Source organism: Ursus americanus, chromosome 22 (genome assembly GCF_024610735.1).
Source record: "Ursus americanus isolate L20-20 chromosome 22, mUrsAme1.1.p, whole genome shotgun sequence".
NCBI classification, from domain to species: domain Eukaryota; kingdom Metazoa; phylum Chordata; class Mammalia; order Carnivora; family Ursidae; genus Ursus; species Ursus americanus.
In genome coordinates, this window is record NC_142148.1 from 9911288 (window position 1) to 9920603 (window position 9316).

Sequence of the window (9316 nt, forward strand, 5' to 3'; positions counted from 1 at the left end):
GAGGCGGAGTAAGAAAGAAGAGGGAGAACAGAGCAGTTCAGAGCACGAGCTATGGAGACACAGACACCATCCGAGCGGGACCTGAGACAAGTCACTTCGGCGCTCTGAGCCTGTTTCTGAGCCTGTCAAATAGGAACAAATAGGATTTGAGGGAGAAAAAGCAAGTAAAGAGCTGTCTTGCCTGACGTATCATAGAGCCCAATAAATGGTAGCTAACAAAGGAAAAAATCCTGTGGCCCTGCCCTGGGACTCACCAGGAGAGGCTCTATCCCCCCGGAACAGAGGAAGTCGGGTGATGAGTATGTCCAGGTTTGCCTGAGACTCTCTGGGGTTTAGCCCTGAAAATCTCAGGTCCCAGGAAACGCTACGGTCCTGGGCAAAGAAGGACAGCAGGACACTCTATGGAATGACTTTGAAAGTGATTTTCTGGTTCAGTGTCCCAGGCAGAGAGCCCAGGAGGGTTCAACTGTGACTAGCTGGTGGTTTGGGAAGAGCCGCGAGCCCCCCTCACCCCGTGGGCCGCTCAGGAGAGAATCTGCTTTGTGAGTTTGGAGAGGAGGTTTACGAGCACTCTGCGTGATGGTTTAATGGTCCCGGGTGATTTATCCTATCTGGAGAGTCATTGCTCTAAGGAGAAACCTGCTTCTCTGAGCTTCTGCTTTCCTTTATCATCAGACCTTTCATCTTCCCTGAGAGTGGTCTCCATCCTCCATAAATAACCTTATTACGGCCACACAAAGGCAGGGCCCGGCCGCCTGGGAGACTGGACTTCTCAGACTGTGGTTTCATAAACCAGTTCGACCAGAACCTGGGAATACTTAATAGGATCTACTGAGGACGTTTTAAATGGATGGGAAGATGCAGGGGAGACTGGGGTGGTGGGTCCATGGAATGCTAAGCTCAGAATCACACACAACCCGCTCTCCGAAGTGGCAGCTTAACAAGGAGAAGGCATCCGCTGAACTCCCCTCTCCTGGACATCTCTGAGTCCTTAAAATGCAAGAACGCCTTCCCAGGGCAAAAATCCTCTCAAATGAGGTGGGCAATGCTTTAAATCAGTACTATTCAGTAGAAATGTCCAGATTGATGGAAATGCTCTATAATCTACATGAATATGTAGGGACCCACCACAAGCAACTATTAGGCACTTGAAGTGGTGTGAGTAGGACTGGGGAGCTGAATCGCTGATGTCATTTAATTATGATTAATTTTAACTTAAAGAGCCACATGTAGCTGGTTGTTGCCATATTTGAAAGCATAGGTTTTGTTTTTATGATTTTTTACAAAATTGAAGTATAGGGGCGCCTGGGTGGCTCAGTCGGTTAAGCATCTGCCTTCGGCTCGGTCATGATCCTGGAGTCCCAGGATGGAGCCCCGTGTTGGGCTCCCTGCTCAGCGGGGAGTCTACTTCTCCCTCTCCCTCTCCACCACCCCGCTCATGCTCTCTCTTGCAATCTCTCTCTCTCCCCAATAAATAAATAAAATCTTTTAAAACATTTTTTTAAATTACATGTTCATGGATTTTTATATGAAAATGGGATTGATTATGCATACTAATGTATATCTTAATTTTTAATTTAATTTATAGGAAGTATATTAAAACATTTTTGTTATAGAAATGTTAAATCACACAGCACAAACAGAAGGTCCACCTCATAGTGCTAGTTCCCTACTCCCTGCTCAGAGGGAGTTGCTGATATCATTGTGCTGTGTAGACAGATCTTTTTCAGTGTATTCATACCTGTATAGAAATACATAGCTTTTTTGTGTGAGTAGGTTTTTAAAAATACATAAATTAGATCAAACTGTAAATATTGTTCCATAACCTCCCTTTCTCACTTGAAAATAATGACAGCATTTGTACTAGGAGTTAATCTTACTCTCTTGAACCACTTCATCCATTTCCTTAGCGTGAATGCAATCATTGGTTTCGCTATGTCTATCAATAACAGAAAGCAAGGTGGTTTGTAATTTATCATTACTGAACAGCACTGCCAAACGCACTTTATACCTACCATGCTGGGAACTGGGGAGTACTCCTCCTGGGTACGCAGCCCAGAGGGGATTGCAAGGAAGAACGGGATTTTCTTCCTTTGTTTTCTTTTTTCTCTCCTGCTGAGCAGGGAGCCTGATGCAGGGCTCAACCCAGGACTCCCGGATCATAACCTGAGCCAAAGGCACATGCTTAACCAACTGAACCACCCAGGTGCCCCAAGAATGGGATATTTATTTATTTATTTAACATGTTTTTTTGTGGGTTTTTATTTTATTTTATTTATTTATTTATTTATTTATTTATTTATTTATTTATTTATTTAATAGGGATAGAGCCAGAGAGCACAATGGGGGCAGGGAGGGGAGGAGGGAGAGGGAGAAGCAGGCTCCCCACTGAGCAAGGGCCAAATATGGGGCTCAGTCCCAGGACCCTGGGATCCTGACCTAAGCTGAAGGCAGACACTTACCCAACTCAGCCACCCAGGCATCCCTGGGATTTTCATTTAAATCACTCTCTGTACTGGATTGATTACTGAACTTCTAAAATTCTTTTTCTTCCTAGAACCTCCAATGTTGACCTTATTTGGAAATAGGGTCATTAGAGATATAAGTAGTTGAGATGAGGTCCTACTGGCGTAGGGTGGACCCTTCACCCTGGGACTGGTGTCCTTGTAAGGAAAGGAGAAGAAGAGAGCATTATGTGAGCACAGGCAGAGATGCGAGCAGGGCAGTGGCAAGCTGAGGGGCACCAGAGAGTGCCAGGAGCCACTGGAAGCTGGAAGAGGCAAGGAGGGATTCTCTTCGAGAGCCGTCAGAGGGAGCATGGCCCTGCCGACACCTTGATTTCAGACTTCCAGCCTTCAGAATGCTGAGTGAATCATCTCCATGGTTTTATTTTAATTTTTTTCATAAAGATTTTATTTATTTATTTATTTGACAGAGAGAGAGAGACAGCCAGCGAGAGAGGGAACACAGCAGGGGGAGTGGGAGAGGAAGAAGCAGGCTTCCAGCAGAGAAGCCTGATGTGGGGCTCGATCCCAGAACTCTGGGATCACGACCTGAGCCAAAGGCAGACGTTTAACAACTGAGCCACCCAGGCGCCCCCATCTCCGTGGTTTTAAACCACCTCATTGGTGGTCCTTTGTCACAGCAGCCCTAGGAAACTAACAAACCCCTAAAAAGGTTCCACTGGTCGATGCCCCTACAAACCAGTATGTGAGCGTTCCCAACAGTCCCTAATTCCATATCCCCACCACCACTAAATGTTACCCCTCTTTTTTTTTTTTAATAAACATTTTGTTTCGGAATAATTTAAATGTACGGTAAAGTTGCAAAGGTAGTAGTAGTTCCCATATGCCCTTCGGCCAGCTTCCCACAAAGTGAACATGTTACCCAGGAGCATTTGTCAAAACTAAGACATTCCTGTTGGCAAAATGCTACTAGGTAAACTACAGACCTCATTTGGATGTCACCCATTTTTCCATTATTGTCGTTTTTCTGTTCCAAGATCCAACCCAGGAACCTACAATGCGTATTTTTAAATACGTTTTTAAAATATTTTTTTTAAATACATGTTTTTCATTTACAACCTGGTGGACACATTTGAAGGATTCTTCTAATCTTTTAATGAAAGTTCTGATAATCTTGGGGCACCTGGCTGGCCCAGTCAGAAGAGCTTGTGACTCTTGATCTTGGGGTTGTAAGTTTGAGCCCCGTGTTGGGCATAGAGCCTACTTAACAACAACAAAAGTGTAATGATCTTATATTTGGAAGTATTTCAAACATTCGGAGAAGTACAAACAAATAATACAACAGGGGCGCCTGGGTGGCTCAGTCGTTAAGCATCTGCCTTTGGCTCAGGTCATGGTCCTGGGGTCTGGGGATCAAGCCCCACATGGGCTCCCTGCTCAGCGGGGAGCCTGCTTCTCCCTCTCCCACTCTTTCTTTTTGTGTTCCCTCTCTCACTGTCTCTCTCTGTCAAATAAATAAATAAAGTCTTTAAAAAAACAAACAAAAACAAATAATACAACAGACAGATGTTTTATACCATTCAGATTTAATAACGCTAATACCTACAAATCCATGATTCCTTATTTGCAATTGCAAAACGTAAGAAGCCCTAAAAAACAAAAGTTAACATGAAGCTATTTATAGTCCTCAGATTTCACGTAATTTGAAATACATATGTTTTATTGTAAATATATCAGTATGTTTGATTACAGAGGCTGCCCCAGGTCCCACTGGGAACATAATGTAATATAGGCATATGCACCATATTGCATCCTAAACTCTAGAAAATTATAAATTTGAAACATTATCTGGCCCCAAGAGTTTCAAATCAGGCATTGTAGATCTCCATCAAATTAGTTTCAAATCTCTTTTTATACAGTTTTGAAGAGAAAAATGTCATCACAGATAAAGCTAACATCCCACCCATCCTATATGATCTCATTTCCCTCCACCCCTCCCCAGAGAAAACCCCAGCCTGAAGCTGGAGTAGATGTCCAATAAATAGTGAAGAAGGAAAAAAAAAAAACATAAAATAAAATAAAATAAAATAAAATAAAATAAAATAAAATAAAATAAAATAAAATAAAATAAAATAAAAACATGGTGCAAGATAATTAGTTACCTATAAGGAGACAAATAAAATTAGATCTCACCCTCATATCCTACATAAAAATCGATTCTAAAGGGTGAATTTTATGGTATGTGAATTATATCTCAAAACCAAAAGCTATTCTGGGTGCTCAAAGACTTAAAAGCGAAAGGCAAATGTTGAAGATATAATATAGGAAATGTTTTTGTATACCTGAGTTATGAAATGATTTCTGTTTTCTTTTGTCTTTTTTTTTTTTTAAGATTTTACTTTTAAGTGATGTCTGCACCCAGCATTAGGCTCAAACTCACAACCCTGAGAGCAAGAGTCACATGCTCTACCAACTGAGCCGGCCAGGTGCCCCTGGAATTATTTCTTACATAAGACGCAGAAGGCACAACCATAAAGGAAAAAAATTGATACTAGACTACATTAAAATACAATAAATTGATAAATACAGCTACAGCAGAGACACCACAAAGAAATTGAAAGGATGAGCTAGTATATGGGAGAAAAATACATTTACAGTTATTAGAAGGTTATCTGGAATATGTAAAGAATTTCTGTAAATCAATAAGAAAAAGACAAAGAATTCAATAAAAATGGACAAAATACTTGAACAGGCATTTCACAGTAGAGGAAACATGAATGCTTAACAAATGTGCAAAGTCATTATCAACCTCATTAATAATCAATGATGATTACATAATAATTAATAACTGTAGTAAGAAAATGCAAATTAAAACAACCAGATTAGCAAAAACTCATAAATCTGAGAACATCAGTATCAGTAAGGCTGTAGGACAACCAGGACTGTTTTACACTGTTGGTGAAAAGTGTAATTGGTGTAATCACTTTGAAAAATAATTTTGAAATATCAGGCAAATCTGAAGATGCATATAGCCTAAGAGCAAGCAATTTTTTTTTTAACAGAGACCCAGGATCTTTTTTTTTTTTTTTGAGAGAGACAAATAGCAACAGAGAGACGAGTGGGGAGGAGAGGGAAAAGCGGGTTCCCTGCTGAGCAGGGAGCCCAACGGGGGGCTCGATCCTGAGCCAAAGGCAGATGCTCAACCATGAGCCACCCAGGCGCCCCAGACCAAGCAATTCTACCTTTTGGTAATGTACCCTAAAAATGTATTGCATATATGCAGCAGGAACTAGTACAAGAATACTCCTGGCAACAGTGTGACAAATAGCAAAAAACCTGGAAACAGCACAAATGCTTCTTCATAAGAAAATGGGTGAATAAATTATGTGATGGCCATACATGAGAACACTATACAGCAGTGAAAATTAATTGTGTTCCTGGATGAAACTCAGGAACGTAATAGTCAGCAAAAACGACGTACAAAGGAATGCATGTAGCGTGTTTCCATAGAAGTATGCAAGAAAGAAAAGAACAGTTGCTTAGTGGTGTATGTATATGCAGTCATACTATAAAAAAAAAAAAAGCAAGGCAATAATCGATCGAAAATTCAATACACGGATTTTGTCAGAAGAGAGGCTAGGGGCTAAGATCTGGAAGATTCGATGGTGATGTTTCCTTTCTTTGGCAGGGCGGTGGGTAGATGAGCATTTGTAGGATTGTAATGATTGTGATTCTTTCTACTCATATGTCTTAAAGATTTTTTTCATATACTCAAATTTTAATTTTTTAAAAAAGGTGATTTTTTTTCATGATAAGTAATAGATACGCAGAGACTTGGGTTCAAATCCCAGTTCCCGCCTTTATAAACTGAGAGCCTTGGGCAATTATTTACCTCCCTAAACTCTAGCTTTCCCAACTTTAAAATAGGAATGCTTGGGGTGCCTGGGTGGCTCAGTTGGTTAAGCATCTGCCTTTAGCTCAGATCATGATCTTGGGGTCCTGGGATCAAGTCCCACATCAGGTTCCCCGCTCAGCGAGAAGTCTGTTTCTTCCAGTCCCTCCCTCCCTACTCATACTCTCTCTCTGTCTCTCCCAAATAAATAAATAAATAAATAAATAAATAAATAAATAAAATCTTTTTTAAAAATAAAATAAAATAAGAATGCTCTGCAACTGTCATATAAGTAAAAAGAAAGGGAGAAGGTAAAGCAAATGTGCCAAAATGTTAACTAGTGAATTTAAGCTAATGCTATGGTGGCAATCATTTTGCAACCTATATCAAATCAACACATTACATAACTCAAACTTATACAATGTTATCCGTCAATTATATCTCATTAAAGGTGGAAAAAATTGGTGCGGAAAAAAAAGGTGAACCTTTGACTATAAATCTGATTTCTTAATCCCTTAAATACTACTTCCTAAAAGATAGTTTTTAAAGTTTATTTTTGGGTGGCTCAGTCGTTAAACATCTGCCTTTGGCTCAGGGCATGATCCCAGAGTCCTGGGATTGAGCCCCACATTGGGCTCCCTGCTCAGCGGGAAGCCTGCTTCTTCCTCTCCCACTCCCCCTGCTTGTGTTCCCTCTCTCACTGTCTGTCTCTCTCTGCGTCAAATAAATAAATAAAATCTTTAAAAAAATAAATAAAATAAAGTTTATTTTTGAGGGGCACCTGGGTGGCTCAGTCGGTTGAGTGTCGGCCTTCGGCTCAGGTCATGATTTCCGGGTGCTGGGATCAAGCCCCACGTCAGGCTCCCCACTCAGCAGAGTCGGCTTGTCCCTCTCCCTCTGCCCTTCTGCCCCTCTTCCCCCTTGTGCTCTCTCTCTCTTTCTCTCTCAAATAAATAAAATCTTAAAACGTAATAAACTAAAATTCTTATATTTGAAAGAGAAAGAGTAGCATAGTGGCTGAGGACATTGGCTTTAGCAACAAACAGATTTAGGTTGTGTCTTACAGCTGGGTGACAGTGGCCAATATGTCTAAGTCCCAATTTCCTGATCCCAAAGTGGGGATAAGAATAACACCTACTTCATGAAGATGCGAATGACAATGAAATGCTGGGGTCTTTGAAAGCTCGGTTATGTCTTATTTACGTGTGTCTAGCTTCTATCTGTAGTGCCTGCTCCATGAATATGTATTGAATGATCTTGATAAATGTATAAGCATATCCTCCCCAATATGGTCATGATTCCAACGAGATTTCTCATTCAGACTTCTCACGTGAATGTCAAAGCTGTATCTACCCAATAGTTACTCATTCGTCCAGTTTATCCACGCAACAAATACTTAGTGAAGACCAGGCTGAGCTCTAAGCTCTGGAGACGCGGCAGTGACCAGGAGAGACAAAGTCACTGTCCTCATGGAGCAGACGTTCCCCTAGGGTGAGGAGGACATTAAATACATGAATAACTGAACAGGAAAAATATCTTGGTATAAACTCACACAAAAAGATGGAGTAGTGGGGAGGGTAGGATATGTTGACTAGATGGTCATGGAAGGTCTCTGTAGAGAAGTATCTAGAAATACCTGGGCAGTGCCATTTCAGAATGACAGCAAGTGCAAAAGCCCTGAGGTAGGAACAAGTTTGGCTTGTACAAGAAAAATAAAGAGAGCCAGTGCAACAGATGAGAGTGAGCACAGGGAAGAGTGATGGGGAAGGAGTGATGGAGTGTCAGGACGGGGGAGACCAGCTTGTGCAGGGTTGTGAAGACCAGGGCAGGTGCTCCGGATTTTGTTCTAAGAGTGAAAGGTAGTCCCGGGGGGACTTTTGAGCAGAGGAATGAGGGGCCCTGGGTGACTTTTTTAAGGTATAATTTACATATACTAAAATTATGCAGTATTATTATACAGTAATAGTTCAATTAGCTTAAGCTTTAATAATCAGCACCCAAAACAAGATATAGATTTTTTTTCCCATCATTCCAGAAAGTTCCCTAATGCTCCTTTCTGATCACTCCACCCTCCCACTGGCAATTGTTTCTTTTCTCCTTTTTTTTAAGATATTTTTAAAATTTATTCATGTGTGAGAGAGAGAGAGACAGAGGTAGAGGGCGAAGCAGGACTCGATCCCAGGACTCTAGGATCATGACCTGAGCCAAAGGCAGATGCTTCACTGACTGAGCCACCCAGGCGCCCTGGCAATTGTTTCTAACTTACGTCATCACAGATTCATTTTGCCTTTTCTAGAAAGTCATGTTATATAAATGAAATCATCCGGTATGTCCAGCTTCTTTCACTCGGCAGAATGTCTGTAAGATTTATTCCTGTCATTGCTTGTACCAGTAATTCATTTCTTGCGTTGATGAGGCGTGTTCCAATGTATGAACATACTACCATTTGTTCATCTCTTCTGCTGATGGATATTGGCGTGGGTTTCGGTTGGGGGCGTTATGAGCCAAGCTGCTATGAACATTCTTGTGGAAATGTTTTTCATTTCTTTGGGTAAATATCTAGGAGGAGAATTGCTAAGGTTATAAGGTAGATGTACATTTCACATCATAACAAAAGGTCTAAACATTTATTCTACACGTTTGTACCCTTTTGTATGAGAGTTCCAGTTACTCCAGATCCTCGTTGGCGTTTGATATTGTCAATCTTTTTATTCTAGCCATTCTTGCACGTGAGGCTTTCGGATACTGCACACAACTATCCAATGTGGGGTGCTGTCCATCTTTTTAATTTTAGCTATTCTAGAGGGTGGGTCTATGGTGACATCTCCTTGTGGTTTAATTTGTATGTCCCCAGTGACTAAATGGCGCCGAACATCTTTTCATGCCGAGTTTCATTTTTATTAGAGTTCACTGTGGCTGCTGGTAGAGACCAGACTGGAAAGGTTCAAAAGAGGAAGTG